Source organism: Desmodus rotundus, chromosome 5 (genome assembly GCF_022682495.2).
Source record: "Desmodus rotundus isolate HL8 chromosome 5, HLdesRot8A.1, whole genome shotgun sequence".
NCBI classification, from domain to species: domain Eukaryota; kingdom Metazoa; phylum Chordata; class Mammalia; order Chiroptera; family Phyllostomidae; genus Desmodus; species Desmodus rotundus.
In genome coordinates this window covers 12,523,442-12,537,736 of record NC_071391.1, presented here as the reverse complement: position 1 = coordinate 12,537,736, position 14,295 = coordinate 12,523,442, and the positions used below count along the sequence as shown (strand labels likewise).

General features: G+C 49.7%; 1 long non-coding RNA gene across 1 annotated transcript; it reads right to left on the bottom strand.

The window, feature by feature from the left end:
• Positions 1-1,421: 1,421 nt before the first annotated feature.
• LOC112303399 (uncharacterized) lies at positions 1,422-14,285 on the bottom strand. Its single transcript, XR_008426887.2, has 4 exons — positions 13,961-14,285; positions 13,371-13,590; positions 8,351-8,453; positions 1,422-5,467 (listed from the first exon to the last, which is right to left on the bottom strand). It is a non-coding gene; the product is annotated as an uncharacterized lncRNA (long non-coding RNA).
• Between the last annotated feature and the right edge of the window lie 10 nt (positions 14,286-14,295).

Below are 14,295 nucleotides of genomic sequence, written 5' to 3'. Positions count from 1 at the left end.
CACCTCTCCTGACTTTCACCTGCTTGCTTCCCCATTCTAATGGGGGCATTGGTTGTATTTGCATTTCCACTTCTTTGCAAAACTTCTCCTCCCTGGGTTGTTTTTTTTTTTTCTAATCCTCACCAGAGAACATTCTTTCATTGCTTTTAGAGAGAGAAGAAGGGAGAGACAGACACAAACATCTATGTGAGAGGGAAACATTGATTGGTTGCCTCCCACACATGCTCGGACCGGGGATCGAACCCACAATCTAGGAATGTACCCTGATGGGGAATTGAACCTGCAACCTTTGGGTTACAGGACAGTGCTGCAACTGAGCCACACCAACCAGGGCTGTCTTTCCTGTTTTTACTATGTGATCTGGTGAGGTGGCTTCATAACATGTCCTTATGGTAACACCATTTGTTACCTACGCAATGTAGTCTCTCTCCTTCCTGGCATAGGAAACCCTAATTTTGCTCAGGGTGACCACATGCTCACTCCAGACGATGGACCATGATAAGCCGACAACAACCCTCTTTCCCACCTTCCCAGCCTCCCCTGTGGCCAGGGTTATCCTCGGGGCCCCGTTGTTGTCAATAAGACTGAAGGGGAAGTCTGCTCTGGGCTTCTGAGAAAGCTATTGATTTTTTCATCAAAGGGAACAGTCCCAGCTTCCTCCCCTACAAGCCCCCAACTTTAACAGTCATGGTGGTTAGAGCTCTCCGCAGCTGGAAGGAGGTCAGCGGAGGGTGGTCAGCAGCCATTGCTTGGAGAACGCCCATCTTCAGAGGAGAGAGTATGAACAAACACCGAGAGAAGGAAATGGGCCAGGAAGAGGGAAGAAGAGGAAAGTTGAGACCTTACTTGAGTGTTAGGATTCAGACATGAAGCCAGTATGCCCCTGAATTCCAAGTTCTGTGAGTGATGCATGCCTTTCTCTACCCTATGCTTGTTTGAGATGGGTTTCCACGATTTGTAACCAAAGGCCTGGGTCTCCTGTCTTGATGGTGAATGTCTAGCAGGGCTCCCAGCCTTCCCTGCTGGAAACACCTGTCACCTTGATTGACAGTTAGGATATGTATGAGTGCTCCAGGCACAGATCATCCACCTGCCCACCCAAAACCTCACAGCCCCTCCCCAGCACACACACACCCCTCCGTCTCTACCCTGTTGCTCAAACACCAGCCCAAGGGAACGGGGAATGAAGAAACCCAGGGTGTCACCACACACCAAGACCACTTCAATGTCATAGTGTCCTCAGAAGCCCCTCCAGACACCCTTATCTGAGAAACACTGGGGTTAAGAAGTGGGAGTCAGAGAAAAGCCAGTAGGGTGGGCGGGGGCAGGGCGGTGTGGGGTCCGTCTGATCTGGGAGAGACCTTAGAGGACATGCACTCATTCTCTTGCACATTGGTTCATATGACACATGGTTTTAGCCATTTAAAAAATTATCAATTGAGATGTAATTGACCTATAACATGATATTAGTTTCAAAATACAACATGATTTGATATTTGTATATGTTGCAAAATGATCACCAAAATAAGTCTTAAAATTCATCCCCACACATAGTTACAATTTTTTTTCTTCTGGTGAGCATTTTTAGGAGCTACTCTCTTAGCAACTTTCAAACACACAATACAATATTATTAGCTATAATCACCATGCTGTGTATTATATCCCAGGAGTTACTGTTTTTTTATAACTGGAAGTTTGCACCTTTCGACTCCCCTTCCCCACTTTGCCCCCACCTCTTGCCTCTGGCAACCTCCAATATGTTCTCCACACAACACCTGTTTGTCGAACGCCTACTCTGTGCCTGACTCTGAAATGGTCCCTGCCTTCTCTCCACAGGTGAGGAAATGTAAAGTACAGCATATGAAAAATATAAAAGAAAGAAACTGACTATTGAGTCTCCATCTTCCCTCCAGCTTTTCAAAGAGGAATGACTTTAAAATAAAACGGATGAGCCCTGGCTGGTGTGGCTCAGTTGGTTGGAGTGTCACCCTGTACACCAAGAGGTTGCGGGTCCTATTCACATCAGGGCATATAGTTAGGTTGCAGGTTCGATCCCAGTCAAGGTGCATATGGGAGGCAACCGATTGATGTTTCTCCTTTCTCTCTCATATCAATGTCTCTCTTTCTCTCAAATCAATGAACATAATCAAGCGAGGATTAAAAACTTAAAATAAAACACATGAAATCCAGATCGGCAATGACAGAGCCTTGCTGTTGGGTGGGATTTGGAAGTTGAAATGGGGTGTCACATTGGGTTTGCAATCTCCTTTCTCGGAAAGCTGCAGGAATGCAGACCTAACCCCTGGACTCATCTTTGATTGGCAGCTCCGTGGAGTAAAAGCAAGGGCTTCTGAGTGAACAGACTTAGGTTTGCATCCTTATACCTTTCTTTAAATGAGTGGGTTCAGACAAGCTGCGAAAGCTCTGAGCTGCTGTTTCCTCGGAGTTCTTGTGAGCATTGTTTAAGATAGTAACACTATGTAATACTATTAGAGGGCTTACTGCATCCTGGTTCTGATATAAGCTCCACATGTGTATTAACTCATTTAATACAACAAATGAAGAGCCAAGTACCTTGCTGGTCAGTTGCAGAGCCTGGTTTTGAACTCAGGTTGTCTGACCCCGGAGCCTGTGCTTGTACCATTTCACTTCCTGCTGCCTTATTGGTAAGATGCAGACGCCTCCCTGTTTTAATCACTGGGGAAGATAGTGAAGGGGGAAGAGGCACCGGCTTTGCGCCCAGAGGGCCATGCTTCACATCCCAGGTTTTATCACAGTAGCTGTGTGACTTGAGTTACTAGGAGCCAGTCATTTATCCCTGTCTTGATTTCCTCACCTGTAAGTGGAACTGATAATAGTGTTCTCAGGGCTCTTTGGAGAATTGAGTTGATACGTAACTAGAATCCAACCTGCTACCTGGTAAGTGCTCACTTAACACGGACAACTGTTCTCTTTCAGGTCTTCTTGCGTCCTAGGAAGGTCCCCTTCCCAATTGGAGTCATGTTCCTCCCTGTTACTCAGTCTCATAGCACCCGATTCCCTTGCAATCATTTATAAAAGAGTAACCACTTCACAGAGCTGTTACAATGCTTCAGTGAGGTAATGCGATTAATGCACAGAGCTTGGCACTTGTTTGGCTCTTAGGAAGTGCAAGTTGCTTTTATTATTATTATTATTATTATTATTATTATTATTATTATGTACATTGGCTTTCTTCCTTGGGTAAAAATCACTGACATATCTACATGTTGATAATTTCACCAAATCAAAGGTACCCTCCCATTGTACCCCACACCATCATCGATGTATTTCTGAAAAACAGGAAACCATGACGCAAAGCTTTCCTATCACTTAACATTATCATTCGATGGCTGCTGACGGAGCTCTCTTCAGTCTTACTTAGACACAGACCCTTACCATACACCAAGCCGCTCTGCTTCCTTGCCTGGTTCGCACGGACTTTTCATTTCAGCGCCCAATCAGCATGGAGTCTCTTTGAAGACATTGTGGGTGGTGATTAAACCCAACACCTGCAGTGCTAACAATGCCCGACCTCCGACCTTCGGGGGGAAAGGACGACAGATGGAGAGCTGGGACTATGGTCGTGCGTGTGCCGTTGACGGCACCGACCTCACGGCTGTCTCCTGGCTGTCAGCGATGGCAGATGCCACGCACGCACGGCATTATTTCAGAGGCGGAAAAAATATCAGAACACTTAGACATGTGATAAAATACATGATTAAAATGTAAGGGTTTCCCTTAACAGTTGTATGGTTCCTTACAAAAGCCACTATGATTTACATCAGTCCTGTTCAGGTTTTCCTTCTAAGCAGTAACTTTATCTTTAACATTGAGCTTTGTGTGGGTTAAAGCAATGCTAGCTGCTGCAGAAGATAAACCCTAAAACCACGTTGGTTATCACCATAAAGCTTTGTTTCTTGCTCGTGGCAAGTCCACATCAGGTGTTCTTCACTGGTAGCAAGAACTTCGGCCCACGTAGTCATCCAGGGACCAGATACATAGAGGTTTTTGCCAGTGTCACTAGGCCATTTCTAGGGTTGCCCTTGGCCCATAGGCATAGGTGTCATGGGCTGAACCTGGAGGTGGCTCACACAGCACACTTTTCTCAGACTCCGTAGTCAAAACTCGATCACATGGCCACACCTAACAGCAAGGGAGGCTGGGAAATGTCCTCTAATGTGTCTACGGGAAGGAGAAAAACTGAATTTGGTAACGGGGTATGCGCTTCTGTTCCAGGCTTCACAAGGAAACAAATCACGGCGGAGGGCAGGCTGTGTGAGTGAGTTCACTCTTCCTCACAGCAGCCCCACAAACGGGCACTGTCTTCACGTCACAGGTGGAGGAACTGAGGCTCAGGGAGGGGAAACGACCTGCCCAAGGCCACACTGCTCCACGGTCATGGAGCCGGGGTTGAGGTGTTGTCTGCTGTGTCCTTCCTTTCACACCAGCTTGCCTCTTTGAATTATACAAGAAAGGTGAGGGAAGAGAGAGAGAGACAGACAGACAGACAGACGTAGTCCTTGTTGTACAGGCTGACTTGCATATAGGTATCCTTTGTTTTTCTTCCAAGGCCAGAGATTTCACGCACAGTCAATCACTTACCAGTGGATGGAGGGGACCAGGCTACAGCGTTTCACTCACAAATAGCTGGGGTGTTTTTTGGCTGGGTCTGGCGAGGAGGTATTCCCTTCTGCGCGCATGATGAGAGCAGCCATACTGACAACGGAGATGTAGCTACAGATACGGAGGTTAGAGTGGTTGAGATGTAGATGCGGATGTAGAAATGAAAAGGAGAGGTAAAGGTAAAGACAACCAAACACAATGTGTAGATGCTGATTGAATTCTAGTTTAGAAAACCAGCATTGAAAAATATTTTGGGAACAACTGTATATAGTTGGGTGTGGATGGAGTATTTGGTTACATTAAGGAATTGTTAATTTTGTTGAGTGTGATAATGGTGTTGTGGCTAAGTAGAATGATCCCTTTAAATTTTAGAGATGTATATTTAGGGATGAAATGTCATGATGTGTATACTTCAAAATGTATCAACAAAAACAGCAACAAGTAAACAGGTGAAACAAATGAATAAGAACTGTTAAATGTCAGTCACAAGTAAGAGAAGTAGACCAGGGGTGGGCATGGGATCCAAGATGGGCCGACCAGAACCCTCTGGGAATTGGGATTTGAAATGGTCTAGGAGTTACACTGTCAGAATGTGAAACAGGTGAGGAGACTGGGAAAATTGCACAGAGATGCAGAGCAGGGTGGCCTGCTGGAGAGAAGCAGGAGGCAGATGTGCAGAGACAGCTGGCCTGGGCTCTTGGTGGCTTTCCAGTTCTTGCAGCCAGACCTGGGGGAGGCCCTGCATGTTCCTGCGTGGGGGCCTGCCAGACACCCCAGTGGTCTCCTCATAGAGCTCTCCTTTTGCTTAAACCATCTCTGTAACCTGCAAACAAGCAAACACAAATATTAGCTACGACGGTGAGCAGGGCTACACATCAATCTTTCTGAGCCTCTATCTCCCCATCTGTGAGGTGGGAATACTACAGGGCTCATGCCCCAAGGTCGTTGAGAGGGCCAAGGGTATTCATGTTTGCAGGGCTGTGGGCTGGTGTCTGTCCTGATTCATGAGAACCTGTGCCTGACAGGGTAAGCTATTTTGAGTATTTTTCCTGACTGCAAGTGAAAGAACTTTGCAAACTTGAAAATGGTAGAACACTGTATGGATATGTGTACACATACACACACACACTCACAGTCTGTCCAGAAGGTATCCAGCCATGCACTATGAAAAACAGAGACGTTTATTGAAGAAGATACAAGAAACACTGTACATAGGACAATGATGCCTCAGTCCCCTTTAAAGTAGGCACCTTGGGACCTCATCCAGTTCTCCCCATCGTCATCAGCTGCCCCATCAAATTTTCCTGAATCTTATTGAAGATCTGAAATCTCTTCCCTTTTAAAGGTGCTTTTAGTTTTGAGAAAAGCCAGATGTTTCAGGGCACCAAATCTGGGCGATAGTGGGACTGAATCACCTGGGTGATTTGATGTTTCACCAAAAAACTCTGCACGAGACCTGATGCACGACTGGGTACGTTGTCATGATAAAGCTGCCAATCACCAGTTGCTCATAGCTGTGGCCTTCTGGATCATCTTAACAATTTCCACAGAGGAATGTTCAGGCTTAATGTAGACTTTGATGCAGATTCATTGCTCTACTCACTCAGTCATTTCGAATGCGATGGCCACCCAGTACACATGCTCACTCACTGGTGTCTCCTGCCCCCACTGACTGGTACAGTGAAGTCGTCATTGTTCACACATGCGCATTCCAGTCCACTCGCCTTGGCTGCCGGGTCACATCAATATTGTGCATACTGTTCTCGATACGTTAACAATCGCTGGACTTTTTCTGGACAGACCTCTTATTATCCAGCCCCTATCCCAGTCTGCATTTGACTTTTCCTATAAACTTCTCCATGGCTTTAGATAATCATTGTCTTTCTCTGGGACTTCATTTATTTATCCGGGGTTGAATGCATGACCTCTAAGCTCCCTTCCAGCTCAGGGAGCAGAAGGTCAAGTTGTCTGACCAACCCCTGCTGTGGACCAAGTGTGCAGAGAACACACCTGCCTCAGGTTGGCGCTGAAGGCCAGGGGGCCAGGACCCAGGGATCCTCCCAGGTCACAAATGCCAGGTTGAGTCAGGGAGTCTGGCGGGATCCCTTCGCTGCTCGGCCCTGGTTCACTTGATGGTTCAGCAATTGCGAATGCCTTGCTCCGGGCACCGTGAGTCTCCGGGGGGTCACTGTGCCAGCAGGGATCAGGGGAAGGAAAATCTAGCTTTGCCAGAAACGCCAAGACCTTGAGGACACCTGCTGTCGCCTTCCCTGTGCCAGGATCACAGCCGGTCTACGAACTCCTCTCTGTTGGATTTCACTGCTTAGGATGATGGCCAAGTCAGACACAGGCCCAGGATCAGCCCAGGACAGCCCAGCCCAGCCTGCTTTCCCAGGGCCCAGAGGCTCAAGGCAAAAACACTTCATGTGTGTATGTCTTTGGTGACTGTAAACGTCTAGGCTTTGGCTAAAGCAAGCACACCGATATTTCTTTACAGCCCAGAAATGAACCGAAGTCAGTTGAGGAGGCTGGAGGCCCAGGAGGAGGGACATCTTCTTTTCTTCCCTGCCCATCGCACAGAGGAGAGGGAGCAGAGTCCAAGCAGATCAGAGGACAGAAACCGTAGTGCTAAAGCACTACCTATACCCGGGCCCGCTGTGTCACCGGGCTGCAGAACCACGTGGGAGACGCTCAGGATGGGGAATGAATTCTGCGGAGGGACCTCCTTGGGCCGGGTGCCAGCCCCGGGGAAGCCACCACGAAGTGGTTAACCCAAGAGCTGACTTCAGGCAGATCTGGGTCTGCCTCCTGGTTCTGCCTCCTGCGTGTCTTTGAGCAAGTTCCTTAAACTCTTGGTTCTGTAGTTCCCTTAACCATCGAGTGGGGACCCGGACCGAGCCTCGGGTGCAGGGGTGTGGTGGTCAGGGCGAAAGCAGATCAAGTGCGTGATGCGGCTGGCTCGGAGCCTGGGGCGGAGCTGCCAATAACCGCAGTGGGTGTTACTACCTAGGTTTTTACCTCCTCTTTCTTTTGGAATGGAGTTTTCAAGTAAGTGAAAGGAAACTCTCAAGGTTTAGTCTAGGCCTTCTAGAATTCCTTTTGCTTTATAGAAAAAAAAAATCCCACAGACTCAGAATAAGCTTGAGCGGATTTTCTCAAAGCGTGGTTGGAGGAAGCTAACTGCACCTGGGTGCTGCTCAGCGCAGACTCCTGAGCTGTGACTGCACTGAGAACTAGAACTCTGATTGGAGTCTCTGTGGGTGGCTGCGGAGTAAGCGTGGTAACCGAATCTACTGCTAGGGGTTGAGAGCCAGGCTCTTAAGCAGTTCGCTGCAGGGCTACCCGCTGGGCACAGGCTAGCCCGGCTCAGACCTGGACGTCTACAGCAGTCTACTGGGGTCTCATAAAGCGCAGGTGCTGATTTAGTAGGTGTGTTAAGCAGGCTTCTCCAGAAAAGCAGAACCTATAGGACACACACACACACACACACAATATATATATAATATAGGAGATATACTATATTCAATATGACATGTAATGTAGGCGATATATAGGAGATATATCTATGTATTATGTATAAGATACACGTATTCAATATTATATGTAACATAGGAGACATATGTTATACAGGAGATATATCATGTGTATTGTACATAAATAAAATAAAGCATTGGCTCCTGTGATTATGGAGGTTGAGAAGCCTCACCATCTGCAGCCTTCCAGCTGGAAACCCAGGAGAGCTGGTGGTGTAGTTCAGAGCCCGAGACGTAGAGGGCTGCTGGTGCGGATTCCAGCGTGAGTCTGAGGCCCTGAGAAGAGGAGCACAGGGCAGGAGAATGGATGCTCCAGCTCACACAGTCAGGCAGAGACAGAACTCAACCGTCCTCCACCACTCTGTTCCCCTCGGGCCCTGCACAGACCAGACGGGACCGCCCACCTGGCCGGGGGCTGGTGGGGGGCAACTGCTTCACTGAGTTCCCCAGTCTGACTGCGAATCTCTTCCAGAAGCACCCTCCCCAGACACACTCAGAAGTCATGTTGACCAGGCAGCTAGGCATCCTGTGGCCTGCCTAAGATGACACATAAAGTTAACTGTCACAGCAGGTCTGGGTGGGATCAGAAATCCTGCATTTCCAACACGCTTTCAGGGGACATCTAGGCTGCTGGTCAGCGGGGCACACTTCTAACCACAGGACTTCAGAGGCTCCGTAACTGTGCTGGTCATGAGTGCCGTTCACTTGACCACCACGCTAGCTCTGCCTTCTGGGCACGTGGTAGGATGGGCCTCCTGCCCCCTGTAGTGGGGTGGGGCCCCACCACTACTTCTGGCTAATGACCTGTGAGTGAGAGAGATGAGTGTTACTTCCAGGACAGAGTATTTAATTCGCAGGTCAAGACCCTCCGAAGCCCTTTTCCCCTTTGCCAGAGCAATTGGCAAGGCTCCAGGCAGTGTCCGCTCCAGCAGATGGCCCCTGAGGGGAGGGTGATGTGGAGCCCAGCCCTCAGCTGATCTGTGGGGACGTGGAGTGAGAACAAGGCGTTCCTGTTCGTTCTTTTCCGTCACTGAGATCTGGGGAGGTGTTTGTTACTATGGCATACCCTAGCCCGTGCTGACCCATGCACCAATCTAACCCCCACTTTACAAAGGAGGAAACTAAGCCCAAGAAGAGTGACTTGTCTCTGCTATGACATCTGGGTAATAAAGTCTCAGGGCCCTGACTCCCCATCTCCTTCTCTTTCTGTCAGTCACTATGCCTCTACCCTTGGGGCTCCTGGAATGGGTGCCTGGCACTTGGCATGTGTCACTTCCTGTCCTTTTCACAGAAATGAGTTATCACCCCATTCCTTATGGGAGGAAATGGAGGCCAAAACTGTGCAGCAAGTTTATAGGATTTGAACCTACGACCATCTGATCCAAGCACATATTCTTCCCCTTACACCATCCTGCCTCACATCTGCCAACAAGATATTTTAATAATATCTCTTTTTACATGGTATTTGCTTTACTCCAGGCAGGATTATCAGTGCTTGACCTATTTTTTAAGTACTTATAACCATCCCAAGAATGTCCTCATTTACAGATAAGGATATCAGGGCACAGAGAACTTAAGTGACTGGTTCAGGGTCACACAGCTAATAAATGGCAGAACTAAGATTTGAACACAGGAAGCTGACTCCAGAGCCCATACTTGTACCCATTACGGTTTATTACTATGAGCATAGCTCACTCACATATCAATCGAATATGACATATGCATATATGTTCATATGTGCTCATATACCACTTATATATCATAATGAAAGTATTGCCATAAATGATTTTGCTTTGCTTATTTAGACTGTTCATTTCTTATCCTAACCCTTATCCAGGTGTTCTATAGATCCAGTGCAATGTGATTAAGACATTTCTTAACCTGAAAAAAAAAAAAAAGAACAACTCTTTTCAAACCTGAACAAAATTAATTTCTTTTCAACAAGCCTGGAAGGGCCCAGCCACTGAGAAGCCCTGGGACTCTGGGCCTCCTGCTCACTCTCCTGCTTGTCTTTACACCTCTCAGCCCTGTCTTTGTTTGAGGTGACGTTTCCGCTGCAGGCTTGATTGCCTGCCCCCGCCTGCCTCTTGTGGTCTTTGTGCAGAAGTCGTTCTCAAGCCCTGGACAAAAGCCCCTTGTCCCCTAGGTCTCCTTGTCACACACTCCCTGTGTTTTCAGGTGCCCTAAGACCATGGGTCCTGCATCTGTCTTGCCAGAACATGGAGGTTCTGAGCTTACTGGGAGCTCAGAACTGTTGACCCGGGGGCTCATTCCTGTGGGCATCTAATACTTGGGGAACGGTCTCGCACGGGCAGTGGCTCTCTTTCTGTTCTGCAGACCCTGAGATGGCTACAATAGGCTTCCATTCCTGCACTGAACATCTGTCACAGTCAACTGTTTCTTTGCAAGTGCAACTTTGTTTCCTATCTCGACACACACAAATTAGGAAAAAGCTCAATGTTGCAAGTGCTTGAAGAAACAGAAAAGGCACTGCCAAGGCACTCCCTGGCTCTGTGCGCAGGCAGGTGATTCAGGCTCTGCTCAGGGAGGAGCTGAGGTCTGGTGGACGAGCATGGAGTTCTAACCACAGCGCAGTTAGTAGTCCACAGGAAACATCCTGTTACTATTATAAAGATGAAGTGCTCTTTTTTTTTATTTATAAAGAACTTTCTAAATCTTCCTTTCCATTCTGATTCAGTTCAAGTCTGTGAGGCAGGAAGGTCTCAGGGCAGCCATGCCTGCGACATTAGCTAATCACACTCCCAAGAAACATTCCATTCCGCTTAGGAGGGCTTTGGAGAATGGTTTGCTCATGGTGGCTTTTAAAATAAACTGAGGGTTGCCAGGCTGAATGGACTCCCTGCGGGGCTGCTGACCTGGCTCCAGGCTGGTGCCCGGCGCGCCTGTCTCCTGGTGGGATAGGGGACGTGCCGTTAAACATGGCTGTCTGCCTGCTCCCAGTTCCTGGGGGATGAAGTAGGAAATCTTGTATTCTCTGTCCCTTCCCATTTTAAAATTGGGAAAACTGAGGCTCAGGGGAGTAACAATAAATGTAATAATAACAGCCAACATGCAGAGCACGTTCTATTAGCTTATCTACAAATATCAAGGGGAGGGACAACCTGGCTTAATGGCAAGAAAGACATGGTTTCATCCTAGTTTTGACACTCTGAGGCTGTGGGACCCTGGGTAAGTCACTAAATCTCTGTGAGACTCAGTTTCTTTGCTTGTCAACTACTGATAGTGATACCTGTTCTGCAGGGTTGTTGTAGGAAGAGAAACCATTAATGTAAAGTACCTACAGTAGTGCCTGGCACTTAGTAGGTGCCTGATCAACGGTCTTTATTTCTATTGGGGACCCAGTGCAGGTCAATGATAGAATGAACAGTGTTTTCCAATCCTGCTTGACAGCAAGAATGACCCAAGGCAGTGGATAAAAATAGATAAAAATACATATTCCCAGGCCCCATCCCCCATAGTCTGTAGGAAACAATGGGAATCTGTATTGTAACAAGCCACTGGGTAATTCCTGTCAGGCACTTCTGGAACACACCCAGGAACCCTCCATTCCAACCTCTTGGTTTGGCTCTTTTACTTCCTATGAACCTGGCCTCGTATTCAGCAAAGCTGTAGTTTTTGCCTGAAAGTGGACATGATTAAAAGGTCAAATGTCATTGTACATTATATTCTCAGAGAATGTGCCCTGAACTTTGCACAGTAGATTTATCCCTGAAAAGCTCTTTGCAAATGGAAATGTGCATGTGTGTGAGAGAGAGGGGGGGGTGGGTGAGGGGGCCGAAAGAACAGGGGCATATTTAATACCTTAGCTTGCAATTCAAAGGAATGCATGTCATTCAACTAAATAATACTGTTCGGGTGACTTTTGTGCTGGGCATGCAATGATAAGATGCAGCCCACTAGGCAGATGGTCAAATAAGCAATTGGTGGTTAAGTAAAGTTCATACCAGGGGAGCTAGGAGACTGTGGTGGTGGGATCGGCACCCAGCTCAGGACTGGGGAATCTAGGAAGTTCCAGGGGAAGTAGCACCTGAGGGAGAGACCTATCAATTGGAATCGAGTTGTTCTCTCTCTCTTTTTGCAAAGCGAATGACACTTCCCTAATTTATCCCGGCAGAAATGAACTTTGACATCACGGTGCCCCAGGATGCATTTATACGAGCACGCATCAGACCCAAGTTTTGAGTTCCTGCTAGGGGCGAGGCACAGAGGGAGGCGTGGCAGGGTGCCCAGGGCGAGAAAGCCCAGTCCCTGCCCTCAGGGAGTTTGCACTGCACCTCCGGGGGATTCGCTTCCGTGCTCCTCTGGGTCGTTAATCCAGTGGAATCTGTTTATGACTGAACAGGTAGTTCACCATTCAGGTCTTAACTCCTTTTACTGAAAAGGCTGTGTGTTCTCCTTCATCACCACGTGGTGGGGAAGTGCCGTTCCCATCGACACTTCCGTGAGGGCACCCATTTCATCCAGGAGAAAACCAGAGTGCACCCTAGAGTTCCCAGAGCCATTTGCCAGGAGGCCATGGAGGCTGAGTGGTTCCCCAGGGTCTGTGGGGTCTGTGAGTATTGGGGTGGCTGGGGCAGCCTGCAGACCTGGCAGCTTTTCTTCCTCCTGGGCATCAGGAACACGATCGCCTTTCAAACCACCTGTCTCTGCCCAAGAAGGGGAGGAGGCAGGGAGGAACAGGATTCCTTGTGAATTATGATTACATCATGTTTAAACAAAAGATGGCAAGGTGGCAGTCAACAGGTGGGTCCTCTGACCTTCTCTGCCTGTCTGGTGAGAGCTGTTTCGGTCCTTTCAGTGCAGGGTTCTTCCCATCTCACAGATGGGGCCCCTGAGCTACAAGGGGGTACCTGGAGGCAGTATTAGTCACCTGGCGGTTTGCACCCTCTGCACTGAGAATCTACCCCCAGACTAGTTATTCTAGCTTTCAGAATCTCCCCCAAACACGAACCCCCCACCCTCCCGTTCCCTGCTTTTCAGAAGGTCAAGCCTGAATCATCCACCTTCGGCTGCTTTGCCAAGTTGCTCCCACTTCCGGAGACGTTGCCCCCCTCTATCTGCTCGGTGAAATCCAACCCAGCCTTCAAAGCCCAGCTCAGGTGTCACCTCTTTCCCTGGTTGGAATTCATCTCTCCGCCCCGCACTCCTCGGTTTGGCCCTTTGTCTCATTACCTTTCTTGGGCAACTGGCTTCGCCTCCCAGGTCCTCAGTTTTCTCCCCGGGCGCGGGCGCCGCAGCAACATCCGCAGCAATCTCTAACCCGTTAGAGTCGTGGACTTCTTCGACAACGTGATGGAAGCTGCCCGTCGTTAGGACTCTCCCCTTCATTACCTCACGTAGTCACCAATCACGACTCTCTGGCCTGACACCAGAGTTACGTGCATCCCACCGACTAGGGAAGAAGGCCCAGAGGGGTGCAGTGCCCGTCCCCAGGCCACACAGCCAAGTAGCACCAGCAGAGCCAGAGGCGCACCATATGCCAGAGCCGGGGTCCTGATCACTGGACCCGCTCCAACGCCGGCTCTCCGCCCCCCCGCCCCCCGCCCGGGGATGGGGGCGCGGAGAACACAGCACCCAGCACTGTGTCCTACAGTTCAGGGGTTCAAGAACCCCAAGCCCACCCACTGGCCAGGTCAACCAGGCCTTCACCGGGTTGCTTCCTAAACGCAGGCCTGCCTTGTGCCCTCGGTAGGGATTTCGGTCAGCATATGGTGACCCAAACCCGGGCCCCGGGAGGGGGACCGAGGCTGGGGCGCCCGTACCGAGGAGTGCGGGCTCGCGGCGCGTCCCGGGTCCCCAGTCCCAGGAATGTGGGAGGGCCCGGCGGAGAAGGCGGCAAGGCGGGGGCGCTTCCTCTGCCCGCGGGAGGGGAGCCGCCAAGGCGCGCGCGGGGCGCGCCGCTGCCCCCTCCCCACCGCCCCGCTGGCCGGGCGGGGGCGGGGGCTGCCGCGGAGGGCGGCGAGGGGCCGCGGGGCTCGGCCGCCGCCGGGCCGGCCGGGCGGGAGGAAGCGATGAATATTCAGAGGGGGAGGGGAGCAAAGGGCGGGAGCGCTCGCCGCGGCTCCCTGCAGCCGGAGCCGCCTGACGCGCAGAGGAG